Raw genomic sequence first — 13,950 nt, forward strand, 5'->3', positions numbered from 1 at the left:
GCGAAAAGCAACTACTCACTGAAATGAGACCTTTAATAAACCTATCCAGGCTGGCTGGAATTACTGACTGTTGGTTTAGTTGATTCACTTCAAGCCAAGGGGATTGAGCACAGGGGCCAAATTTGGCTGGGTGGCAGCAGGAACATAGGACCTCTCTGTCAAGTGTTGCTCATATTTATAACTGGTCTGGAAGCAGCCGATAGAGAGGTGGAGGGGGGGTCTAATCGTAGACTGATGGGAGAAATCCAGAGTGTCTGGGGGCCAGTTCACAGCTGTTGGGGGCAACTTGACGGTTCAAAGCCCTAATCCTGGAGCACTCTCGTTCTCCCACTCTTTTTTTAGGTCCACATGATGAGTTTGCAGATGAATGAAATCTAGAGTTTAAGGAGTGGTTACCATCCAAAGCCAGATCATGTAGCCGTCAAAATGATTTGGGGTTCGAACTTTCCCACTGGAAAAGTGATTTGGTTTTTCAGAACAGCGTCATGTGAAAACTCTGAAGTGAGAACGTGCAAGCTCTTTTTAAGCGGTGCATGTAACCGCCACAAACATACTGATGAATTTGAAATGACAGATATGTCTGCCTGTGTCACCTTGATTTATGTGTCTGGATATTCCAAGGTCTGAAGGTGGCCATAGGTGGTCATCATCGTCAGCTACGCACAGCCTCATGATGAAGTCAAAAGTTTGAGGTCAGCCCCAGGAGACAAGTAAAATAGTTTGGGGATAGATAAGATTGGTATGGGCTCTTAGTCCTTCTCTGTCCGTTGTGCTGCACAGCTCTTACATTTGGCCTAATTATCTGTTTATCTAACTGACCTAATAGAGATAACAACCTTCACCAGTTAACCTCTGCAGAGAACACAGGATTTGCCAGAGGGTGGCAGAAATGTTTCTTGACAAAAAAACACCTTTTATAGTGTCTTGCCCTCTCTTTCCCTTCAGTCTTGCGTGTGTGTGTCATCCAGTAGCAACTTAATGTACGAGCCAGTGTATACAAGTCTGGACCGTTAGCATTTTTGTGTGTGTGAAGCTAGAGCCGGTTCTGCTTTCGGCGATGCATAATTGGGTCTGGATAACTGAACGGTATTTTCCATCACGCTCCAACTGTGATTTCCGTTGAAAAGGGGGTGTGGATATTCCAATGCCTCTGCTTTGACATCACCACTGGGCCGCTATGGCAACAGATTTGAAGTGCAACAAAACACTTATAGAACATTTAGCAGGACTCTACACAGCTGGCCAACTTTTATAAATATAGATCTGGCACATTGGCACATATGCACAACCAGGCATATACGTACGTGTGCTTGTGCATGCGGACACACACATACATACACACGCCTCCTCTCCGGGAACTGAACATATGTCTCTTGGAATAGTGGGGCAAATTATTATTAGCACAACCACAAGGCCAGTCAGCGGCATTATCTTGACACAGTTATATCAAGACAAGAAGGCATGAACCCCGTGCTCTCTGGCAGATACTTCTCATTGGTTTTACACATTATAAAATCCCTTGCGAGGGCAGTAAAGTAAATTTGGCTTGACATGAAAAGACTTAACTAATTTACCTATCTATCTAATGTAAGTGCTTATCTTCAACTCTTAATCTCCCTAAACTTTTAAAGTTCAAAATGAAGGTAGTTACAGACTCTAATTCAACAATCAATCAGCACATCTATCTTCCACATTCAAATTATCTTTATTCCCGGAGCTCCCAGCCTCCACCCCACCCCTCATCTCAATTCTCTTTGTAACACAAACAGTGGGCTGACAGTGATGGACTCCGTGGGGGCGGGGTGCAGAGACACACTGATGGCTGCCATTAGGCAACTGTTGGCCTTTTAAGTCCCAGAGCAAACGCCATTTTACCGCTCAGGAACAGACAGCAAATAAGGGTCACAACAGGCAACATGGTTTGTTCACACACAAGCCAGCCACAACAATCAAAAGAAGGATTTAACTCCTGTTTGTTCCTGTAGTAGTTGGCAAATCCCTTTGGATGTAATGTTTTTGTGATACGTTTAGCCATGGATAAGGAGTCTTGTAAGGAAGGAAATTGGAGGCAATAATGGAAAAAACTGGGGTTTGAATAAAGGCCTATACTGTAGTGAAAAACTATGGTCAGTTCTGGATGGTTTAAGTCTTTGAGAAGAATGGGCTACTGTGGCTTAGGTTATAAATGGCAGAACCTGCTCTTGATCTAAACCTTAAGCCTGAAACCTGTCCCAAAATACCTTTAAAACATACAGAGCCAGCTTTCCTTCCTTCTCCTTCCCCTCTCTCTCTCTCCCTCTCTCTCTCTGTCTTTCAACTGTAGCGATACAGTGATACACATCTAACAGGCAGGAAATTCCTCCAATGTAAAGGCCTGCCTGGGCTTCCTGCTTCAGCGAGGTTCTACTCTTTGCCTCTCTCTTACATTCAAACACAAACACACACACACGCACGCTCAAACCCTGAGCGCCTTTCCTCTGTGCGCTCGGTCACATTCTCCCTACAGAAAGAGGAAGGGTGGTGAGGCACTGCTGATTGCTCCAGCCAGAGATGTTGTATACTGGACGACAGATTTGTCATGAAGGAGTGGAAGTCCTGAGCTGGCCCGGGCTGCAGAGTGGACTGTCCATTGTTTTCCACACAAGCTCTTAGCAACGTAGCGGCAGAGTGAATCATACGATTGTTTTAGACAGAGAAATCACCCTGACGGCTCACTTACAAGGCAAATAACCATCCACCCTTCTGCTATAGTACGGTTTCTTGTACATTTCTTTACCGTCTCTCTCTGTGGGTGAGCTTTTACTGTCAGCCCAGACAAATTGAGGCAACGTGTGTGGGGAGCAGGATGATCCAAATAGTGTCCACTGTTCAGTTACCTTGTTAAAACAGCCACAAAACGCCTGAAAACGAGCAGTTATATTTTATGTACATCCGCTAATCGGTCTCAGGGAGCAGGGCAGTAAAGCAGCAGCATGCGAGCCGCTGGGGGGATACAACCCCGCTGCCAGCGCCGCGAGCTTCATTCCACACTCCATAACACACACAAGTGTCCCCAAACACCGACTCTGACCCGGCTGCATTTACAACCTACTGTATGTCTATAGGCCATCACTGTGTGCTTCATGCAGTGTTTAGTCTCTGCGCCCTACCTCACCGAACACGTTTGCTTACAGACACAAGTTTTAAAGCTGACATAAAATGCTTGACATCATTTGATGGGCGGTCACTGAGGCAGAGTGGCCAGCCTGACAAAGAAAGACTAAAACCGCAACACCCGAGCGCTAGGTTAGAAAATATGGCACACTGCGGGCTAATGTTATGACAGAATCCTGCTTTAAATTCCTGAATCAACAGTGAAACATAAAACTGGTATAACACAGTGCTGGCATGAGAGGATCACAGGTGATATTTGCAGGTTAAGATGGTGAAACAACTATAAATGTGCAAGGACCCACAAAGGGATTCACAAAAGCAGTGTAAGTTTAAGTCTTACACACAAAAAACTTCCATAGTGGAAACTTGTGAACAGGAATGTTTGTTGAATGTTTGAATTGAAAGATACCATTGAACACGACATGTCTGCCCAGCCAGCCGTCCACTTTTGCATTCAGACCCCGTGTTAAAGGTGTCATGTTTTATTTGCATGGCCTATTTGTCTCTCAGAATAATGCGTGCCCCCTGACCCCCCTCCTGTGTTTTCCTATTGGGGCGGGCGTGCTGCGGGGCTGCAGCGGGGCCTTGGAGTGAAGGAATGCGGTTGTAAAGTGTGTGTATCTGGGGGTACAGCAGGAGAGGGCAGTGAATCAGTGTGACCACTGGAGAGCCTGAGGGTATTGTTTCACACACGCACATGCACACACACGCAATACACACATATACCCTTACACACAATCGCACATTCCCTCCAATTTGCTGCTGTGGCTTTCCCACACCCACTCCCGTAGCCATATGTTTGACATAATGCATATGGAAACACAGTGTCACTCAGCTTCCCATGGTAAAAACAATCTAGTTAGTTAAAAGGATTAGATAAGTATAGACATGTGACCGTTTTTGCACATAGACATAAACATAAACATAATCTTTTTTTATTTTACAGTCTTGTTGTTGTTACAAAAATAGCATGACAGAGAATCAATTATCGCTACTTTAGACACATAACTCTGCTAGATTCCTTAATATTTGTGTTAGTCATGGAAGCAGGCAATCCTCCCTCATGAAAGGTCTTTAGTTTCACCACTTGTATTGTGACTTGAGAAATCTCATTGTAATAAATGGCTGATGGCACCAGTAGACACAACACTGTTAGTCTCGACACTTCATCAGGAGAATGGCGACATATATTTCCTCCACTGACAAAGAAACTCAGAGGAGAGATTGATGGAACAACAATAATGGTTGATTGAGAAAACAAAGGCTTCCCATAATGCCTCTTCTCTCATGTTTGCAGTGAGACAGATCGGCAATGGAGCAAAATGTTTCACTTTAAACAAGATTTTTGGTCTTCACACATACTATCAATAATATGTCACCTACACCTAGATGACAGACATGACACATTTGAGTGTGATTTCCTGCATGTTCTGTCTCATGTGTTCAAGTTGTCTCTTCCTTCCTGAGGCCCAATGTGTCATCAAGTGGAAGTTCACATTCACAGTTATTACCTAGGCATTTTTCACACATAGTCAAGTGATGCAGGGTCATTCAGTAAAGCCTGCCAGATATATGTAGAATTACTGTTTTTTTCCCATTCCTACAGCAAAAACTTAATCCAGATCATTTAACATGTTGTTTTATGCTGAGAATATGACTCACACTTCACAGTTATTATTTCTGCCCTATCACACATCTGACTGAAACATCCGTTTCCTGATGCATTGTGTATTATGTCCTGTCTGGTCCTGAACTATGCGGAGGTCTCAACAGAATGTACCATACTTCAGCTGAGTGCGGCCCACTGTGTCACCTACTGTAAACATGAAAAAACAATGTTTAGGATGGTGAGTCACAATGGCCATTAAAACGTTACACCTAACCCCTATTCCCCTTAATCTGGCCTGCTCGTCCTTATAAGTCAGTGTTAATGTTAATGCTGTCCAGACCACCGAGGTGTCATGCCGATTCACATGGCCTTATATAGAAGCTACCGGAGGTTTATGATCAGTGAGTGAGGGGAACGCTGGTGTGAAGCAACATGCGGGGGGGATTCTGTCATCTCACTAATGTACCAGGCACAGGGAGGTCACATCCCACGGTGGTGCTGGAGAAGTTGTTTGGAAACAGCTCATACCCTTCCCTTATATGAGTCAGGGTCTCTCAGCCCCAGTGGAGGCGCAGGATAAGGGGTCTTGGGATTGATTGGCGTGCTAATGTCTGTTTGTTTGGGGCGGGATGGAAGAGAGAGTCAGAGGAGACCTGGCACGTAAGCATGTCCTCCGTCAGGATAGGGTTACATCCCAAACAAACCCAAGCATGGTCACAAGCAAACAGTGCAGAGGGAAGTGAAGTGTCTTCTCTAATGAAAGGGACCAGGGTCAGCAGCATTGTTATGGTTCAACTCCAGATTTTTTCCTCCACTTGAAATCTGACACATCCGTGGCTTTAATAACACAGATCCTGCCTTAAATATCCCAGAACGATCTACATCAAATTTCCACCTGTTCTCAGAGCCGGTATACCCACCTACCCAAATTCCAACCACAACTGTTCAATGATATTCTACTTAGCCTTTGATCAGACACCATGCAAGGAGAGGAGAGCATGTACAGCCCAAACTGTTCCTGACTCAAATTAGCCAGTAGATGAGAAAACAAGAATCCAGTTGGACTTTTTTACCGGAGCAGCGACGGGCTCTGGGACATCTCCGTGGAAAATCTTTTAGTAGGCCCTTTAGTTTTTGGACAATCGTTAATTCTGAATCTGCTACAGCTTGTAAGACTACTCTCCTGGCTGTAAGAAATCCATAACTCAAACAGCCTGCTCTGGACTAAAAATATCTTCTCCGTCTTGCTTTTCAGTTTACTCAGGAAAGGCAGGTTTATTCAAACCCAGGTCACAAGCATGGAGCAGAATTCCACTCACCTCTGCCTTACCCCAATTTGTGGATATCACATTGATTGGGTGACTTTGGCATGCTTTATCGCGGAACACACACCGCGTCAGAGGGAGAGTGCCATGTCCCCCCAGCCCGAGTACCGCAGTCAAACAATCCCAGTTCTTCCTGCTTTTGTGTTCAGGAATGTTGTGTTTTGATGCTGCTAATGCACTGCCAGCTCTTCAAAGGAAAACAGGCTCATTTCACAGCTGACTTAACATCACATGTTGTGGAGGCAAATGTGTTGACATCTCCAAGGCGAAACAGGCTTGCGGTGTTTGATGCTCTATCTGAGGTCATGCTGTTGCAGAATCCATTATTACATTAGCATGGAAAAACATGACAATCATCCCCATTTTGCACTACGTTGGCATTTGCGTAATTTGGTGTAATTATTTTAGCTCATTATGCTTACAGCAATGACAAAATGCATTATCTTGACCACATGATCATGAATAACAACTGGTCCTAGTATGATGTAGCACAGCTGAAGGGCTAGTGAGGGACCACCTACTCTCTGCAGCAGCGGTATCAGCGCTCCTATGGGGAAAATGACAAAATATACATGTTTGATAGGGCTTCACTAATAATTATTTTTCAACAGTGGAACACCCAGATAGAAAACAACAGGAAAACATATTTCCCTGCCAGTGGCTAACTTCCCATAAAACCACCACAGGAGATGGATAAGGCTTGGACCACACGTTTCTTATTTGGGTCAGAACAACTTAAAAAAGAAAAGACTGCAGCATGCCAAATAAGTGCCCCGCAAGTTAAAAATACTTTGGTTCAACTTCCTGATAGAAACAGAGATGTGTTTTGACATGGTCCTTGCCAGGTTCTCGCCCATATTCGATAAGGCAAATAAGACAGCTGGAGAACCAATGATATGTTCCTCTGAATTTGACAAATTTTGACCAGTTCAGTCCAGTCCAGCTCACCACTGTTTCTCTGTTTCTTTCCATTCCATAACTCTACTGCAGACTATTTTGTTCACAGTTTCTAAGACATAGTCAGGAAGTGACACCACTGTTCTGAGCGCTGATTCACCCCCCCCCCCCCGCCTAGCACCACCTGGGGACTAAATGTCTCACTCCAAGGAGGAATTGACCATTCATGGAAATACGTATCATAAAAAGCCCGTGGAGCATAAACACCAATACCTAATGTTTGTATTAAAATGCTGATTCATTCTCACTAATGAATTCCCTTGAGAGAGACTATGCAGTGGATGACTTGTGACTCAGCCGTTCGCTGAATGTGATTCTAAATAAGGCAGTGTATTTCTGTATGGTTTATCAGTGCGCTTCCTAGTCACTAGCACTCACTGTTCCTGCTCATGACCTGGCATACATGCAGGCCGGGGAAGACTGAAGTGGCGCCTCTGTTCTGGCTCACTGGATGCCTCACACATGACCTGCATGGAGCTGGAGGAGAGGAGAGGAGAGGAGAGGAGAGGGGAGGAGAGGGGAGGAGCGGAGAGGAGCAGAGAGGAGAGGAGAGGAGAGGAGGGGAGAGGAGAGGAGAGGAGAGAGGCAGTGGCAGCAGCAGGGAGGGTGAAGGGCCTGGAGGTCTCATGGAAACATTTGAGTCACAAAATCATGATTATGAATCATCTGATCTAATGTCCCAAGATCCCAAATAACACACATACTCCAATTCTTCCCTCCCTCTTCCCATTTCATATTAGACATATTTTGGTTAATAAACCATTATACCACCAATGCTCAACTCTTCCCATTTTCTCTGTCCATGTTTCTCTGCTACCTTGCTATTGGCTAAATTTCACTGTCAGTGAGCTCAATGGAATACATGTGTGAGTTTCAGGTTGTATTGCTGCGCTGTCATGTATTTGTGTGTGTGTGTGTGTGTGTGTGTGTGTGTGTTTGTGTGCTTTATCCATCAAACCAAATCAATAAGATTTGAAGCAGTGGAGTATGCTCACAGCAGCTTAGCTACAGATACAGTGGGCTCAATTTCAAAGAATTATCTCACTGAAGTGCTATGCTGGCTGCCCTCCTATCAGTCAGTAAGGCTCATCTTGCCAGGGGTCAGAGGAATCTCAGATACAAGCAGGGAGTAACAATCCAATCTCAGTCGGCCTGGCTTTTGTAGGGCAAAGTAACAAATAGCAGTTAAAAGTTGATTGCCCACTGGTTCTGTGACACCTGACAGACAACTGAGGCCTTCTTTCTTTCTTTCTTTCTTTCTTTCTTTCCTCTCCTACTTGACTTACACTCCCCAACACCTCCTCCTCCTTCTCCTTCTCTCCCCCCTCCTCACTCCTCCAATGGTTCCCTCTGGAGCTGTGCAGTGAAAACCTCACTCCTCATGCGCCGTGCGTCTGGTTTCTATTAGCGATTTGGCACGGGCCTCTGCGTGCGTTCTGCCTAGGTACGGGAGCTGTTAAGGCAGAGATTTCCCTTTTACAACGTAGCCCCCCCCCCTCCATCCCTCTGTCTGTCTCTCTCTCTCTCTCTCTCTCTCTCTCTCTCTTTGACTCACACACACACACATATATATATATATATATATATATATACACCCCCCCTGACTATCTCACCCCCGCACCAGGGGACTGGAGCAACCCGGAACATTTGAGTCCCCCAGTCAGCTTGTGTGTATTAACACTTTGGTTTCCATGGGTAACAAGGAGGGGTGGGTTCCCCGAGGAGCTGCCGTCATGGGCGCGTCCGAACCCAGTGCAGCTCGTCAGGATCTGGCCGAACCACGGCCGCCGAGGAGTTGAGCAAGTCTGGGAAGAACCTCCTGGTTGTCTTGTAAATAACCCATCCGATGTGAACGCTGGTGACCTCAGCCCGAGCACAAGGCCAGATGAACGGAAATAGTACCGGTAGGATGGGAGGATCAGACAGAAAGTTGGATGAGCCTGTGAGGAGTGGTGAGAAAAATTATCATCTGGAATCGGAAATAATTACACGGGCCTTGTGAGAATCAAAGCGGCTGGTGTTGATCCAAATACAAAAAATGATTTAAGCAAGCATGCATACTGCATTCCACCAGCACCACTAATGTCCCCTAATTTACTGGTATATCCCATGATAATTTATAAGAAAGAAGAGATTGCCTTCTTCATATCTCCGCAACACCCCCTTTTCTGACTGTCTTAAAACTCCTGAATCAATGATCAATGCCCTGGCAGACTGACACAGAGCCAGAGCTTTGATTTTCTCGGGTTGCTCAGATTTAAGTTCAGCCTGCTTAAACGTTCCCGTGCCTGCTGCTCTATGCTGTAATTGCTTCCATGTCTCTCAGTTGTGGTGCAGCCTGTGCTGATGATGTTAGTAAGAGGTGGAGAGGAGAGGTTTTGGATGAGGACAGCGGAGGCCGGGTGGGTGGGGTCATTTACTGGCTGTGGATTGCCCATTCTCTCAGCTGAGAGGCCTGTAAGTCGATGACACCACTGTGGAGACCTCTGAGTAAGGCTTTCCTATGCTCCTGATGTGCTGTTTCCATGGCAGTCACGTGGGCTGTCCTTAAATCTTGAACCACAACCTCCTACAGCCAATTATTATACCACAAGGGTAGCAAAAAAACAGGAATGAGGTAAAATCAACGCTTAAGTGAAACTTCTCACAGGTTGTGCTATTTGCTGCGAGGGGCCTTCAGATGTGAAATGGAGATATTTTGATTCAAAACACATTGAGAAGGATTTAGAAAGTGTTAGGCTGCCAGTTACAGAATTCTTTGAGTTCTTAGTTTTTTGTTTTTGATCATTGGAACTCTGTGGAAACGCCACAGAGGCTCCTGAAGATGTGATTTTTTCTCTCTCACTCATTAACATATGCTGAGTCGTCAGACACAGAAGGATAGAATAACAAGGGGCAGATAGGGGCAGATAAGGACAGATGCCTCAGAGACCCTCAGACAGACAGTCAGTCAGACACAAAGCTGGATATTGCTGGAGAGACAGAACAAAATCAAAGTGTCCAGACTGTATCCAGGTGTTGTGGAGGCTCTGCACCCCGACAGCAGGTGAGGAGGCTGAATTCCACGTGCGCGATCTGGTTCCGTCTGCCAGGTGTGCCCGTTTCTCCAAAGATCCTCTTTGATAACGCGCAGATACGAGGTGATGCCGGGACAAACACGTGGAGCCTTTTCCTTGAGCAGCAAAAAGAAAAGGCACTGACAAGTTGAATGATTGAACTGATATCAACCTCCTTCTCATCCCACATCACAGAGAAACTCCGGCATGACAAGAAGGACGATCAGGCAGCTACAGATGTATTTCTAACACAGACTTCATGAGAGAACAACAACCAATTGTTCCCCACTCCTGGGATCTGGAGTGTCTTCATTCATTAGCATACCACATTCATCTGAGGGTATGCTGTGCTTTCTCTGCTTGTTCACCACATGGCAGGGAATACGCTCAGTTCATCTATTAATAACTAAATTGAATGCATTGTTAATTGGGTTTGGGCATTGAGAGATCTTTGAGAATGAGGAATAGTTCTAGTCCAGAGGTGCAGGGCCTTGATTCTGTCCTCTGTCTGTGACTCCTCTCCTACTCACTTCCACTGTCTGAGGGTAAAAGGTCTGTGGCTGAGCAGGGAAACAGATGTCTATTATTCAGGGAGGTTCTGGTGAGTTGCACACACAGTGATACAACACCCACCGTCTGCTGTGCTGACTGCGTGTGTGTGTGGGTGTAAATGTCTTCAGAAAGTTTCCAACATCAGTGTTACAATCAAGAATGGATAACAAAATACCAATATAAAATTACCCATGTGCTTGCTCACGTGGTTATATGAGAAAACATTTAATGTCCACTTCACAGTTGCTGAATTAGTAGTCTGAGGATTAAAATATCCACACCCTCCCCTCAGATGACCAGCTGCAGATATGTGGGAGAGCCGCAGTGCATCCACAACCTGACTGTGAGAAAACAGCGAGCTTCTTATCAGTAACGCACGTACACTGTTGGCAAAATGGTTACAGAATGAAACATTTAACTCAAGTTAAAACTGAAAGGACTGAAGGGGAAATTTTGCAATGAACACATTGTGCGTAACATTGTGCAATAATACCTTTCAATGTGTTTTATGATGCAACATCATTGCAAAATATAGCAATGTTCAGCAGAATACAATTCAGTACTCTGTCAAAAAGACAAAAAACGGAAGAATGTCTGACTGTTTTGAAAACAAAAAAGGTAGCGGAAAATCAGTGTGTGTTCCATGCAGTGTTTCACACAATGAGGCAATGAGAAGTCAGGTTGAGGTTATATCTCTCTCATATCTTATATTGTTCCTGTTCACTCATTTTTGGGTGACTTTAAGAAGTTTTGGTTCCTTTTTCTTCTGCCAACTACCATCACATGCTGCCGGCCCTCAGCATAATGTACACGAACAACTGCAGAGGGATAATCTTTCTATAGTTATCTAAAAACACTTTTCTTGACCTTTTGGCATCTGGTGTGAGCGCTGTAGTCATTCTTAGTCTCTGACTTTATTTTCCTTTTGAGGACTTTAAAGAGGGATAAAAGAGCCTTAGACAGGCAGATCTCAGAGAGTAATGGATTATACTAAATGCTTTGTAAACTGAGATGAAAAAAAAGGAGAGCTTAGCTGGAGAGTGCGATGTTAAAAATACAGACCAATATATGACAACACTAGTTGCAGTTCCACTTTTAGAAATAGCATAAGTGCAGTGTATAGTTGAAGACATGAGGCAGAGCACTCTCCAAATGAAAAACACAATGCTTAATTAAAAAAAATAAAGATTATAATGCCTATGAATTTGAATCAACCAACCAGATTAAAGACACACATACCTACGCAACTTATGACCTCACTCAAATTTTCCTCATATAAGAACAATGGAACATTTTTGTCAGCGTTTCTGGTAAAGAAATGGTCTCTACTTTCACACTCTGCCATTCAAGGTTCCCGCAGCCTCCTCCCCATCCGAGAGCACCCATGCTGGGGTAAGGCACCGGGAACCCTCATTAACACAGCATGGGACCCCTCCCTTATTCTCTAATAGGGACACACCCTGCACCAACAGTGATTTAAAGCCATTGGGTTAAAGGCAAAGGCTCCTAGCTTCCATAATCATATATCACCTCTCCTTCTGCTAACCTCTGTCTCAATCCTCCTCCCATTACTCCTCCTCCTTCCGCTTCCCCTCCCTCTTCAGCTCCACTCAGCTCTTCTTCCATTACTCCTCCTCACCTCTTTATAATCCCCTTCACTATTTTCCCAACTTCTCTAACTTTTGTTCCATTAATGGTGAGATGTCAGTCAAGGATTAGACAGGCAGAGATAGTCCGGAGGATTGGTGCCTAAAGCAAAACACCAGTATCTGACTCTAAACGCGAGCCCACAAGTAAAGATTACCGTAATTAATATCAAAACTCTCCGCTCAAGAGTTAGTCTCCATGATGACAAAGAAAGAAAGAAAGAAAGAAAACATGGAGGTAATGAATGAGGAGCAGCTGTTAGTCCAAACCCAACAAAGGCAACTCTCTGACTCACTGCATTTTTCCACTCCCAAACCCCCTAATCAGCGAAAAAGAAAGATCCAGGGGGGAGAAAAGACCTTCAGGTGACTCAACAAAGAGTGCGTTGATTCACCTGCCTGCTGCTGCTGAGAGAGTCTGCTCGAGAGAGAGAGAGAGAGAGAGAGAGAGAGAGAGAGAGAGAGAGGAGGCTGTGATTAGAAAATGGCTGGGCGATGACCTCCCCTCCCCGGGTGAGCGGACACACTCTGTAGGAGCCTAATGAAGGGGCCAGCATGCAAAGAAGGGCCTCCAGGGTCAGAGTCTGATGTTAGGGAGAAACTGCAGAACCCTCTAATCTGGTGACACCCTACACAGGGTGCAGCTGACTGGACACGTGTGTGTTTTGTGTGTATGTGCGTGTGAACATATGATTTACCCATATTGCCTTCAAAGAGGGAATCAGAAAGGGGCATATTACTAGGGGAACAGTGGGGGAAAAACATGTTTCGGTTAAAGATATGAAGTATGGGGAATACAGGGATTACCCATTAGCTCACTGGGACGCCTGCCATGGCGTCTGCTGAGAGGAGAGGGCGGGAATGAAATGAGAGTGCATCCGCTCGCCTAGCCAAAACATCCCCGAGAAGTCTGTGCCCACCTCCTAAACATCCAAATTCCACAAGTCCTCCGACACTAAATGGATGCAGGCAAAGATGCTTTGTTGGGCCAGGAAGAGGACGCCAACTGGATCCATTTTAAAACTGCTGTCCGCACCAAACAATGAGTTTTCAACGATCAGGCCGCGCCAATCTCAAGGAAACAGGTAGTGACTTCCTAACAGAAGTGGTGGCTTGTGGGAAAGATAGCTGAACCAGGTAGAGGGTGAAACGAGGCGGATCAGGCTATATCCTAATCATTAACCATCTAGAAGCCCTCCAGTTCACATTACTTCTCCAAGAATTTATGGCTGTTGGAATTCCTCATCTCTCCCTCCCCTGGAGCTTGATCCCAAGGAGGGCGTTTTGGGTTACTATTGAAATATTTTATCAGCTCCCAGGATGCTGTCTGACATGGGAGTCATGTAAATCTGAGCAGAGGCCTCTGATGTTTCTCAACAAATGAAGACCCCTGGTAGCCGCCTTTCTATGTGATTCCCCCCTGAGGCCCCCTGGGAAAGCCGTCGCATCTCACGGAAGTGCCAAACCATAACATGTTCTCCTGAAGCAGCTGGGAGTGTCTGGTCATTAAAAGGAAGAAGAAGGAGATCGAGAAAGACATTCAGCAGTGTTGTGACCTTCTAACTCTCCCCCCACACTGGTTGATAATCTCCCCTCTCTACCAGTTCACACCGCTTAGGTGACCCGACATGCCAGTACTGATATCTTCTAGA

This window comes from Centroberyx affinis, unplaced genomic scaffold (genome assembly GCF_046629955.1).
Source record: "Centroberyx affinis isolate AG114_WGS23_722 - 3 ecotype Tasmania unplaced genomic scaffold, CSIRO-AGI_Caff_v1 ptg002184l_1, whole genome shotgun sequence".
In the NCBI taxonomy this organism is placed as follows: Eukaryota; Metazoa; Chordata; class Actinopteri; order Beryciformes; family Berycidae; genus Centroberyx; species Centroberyx affinis.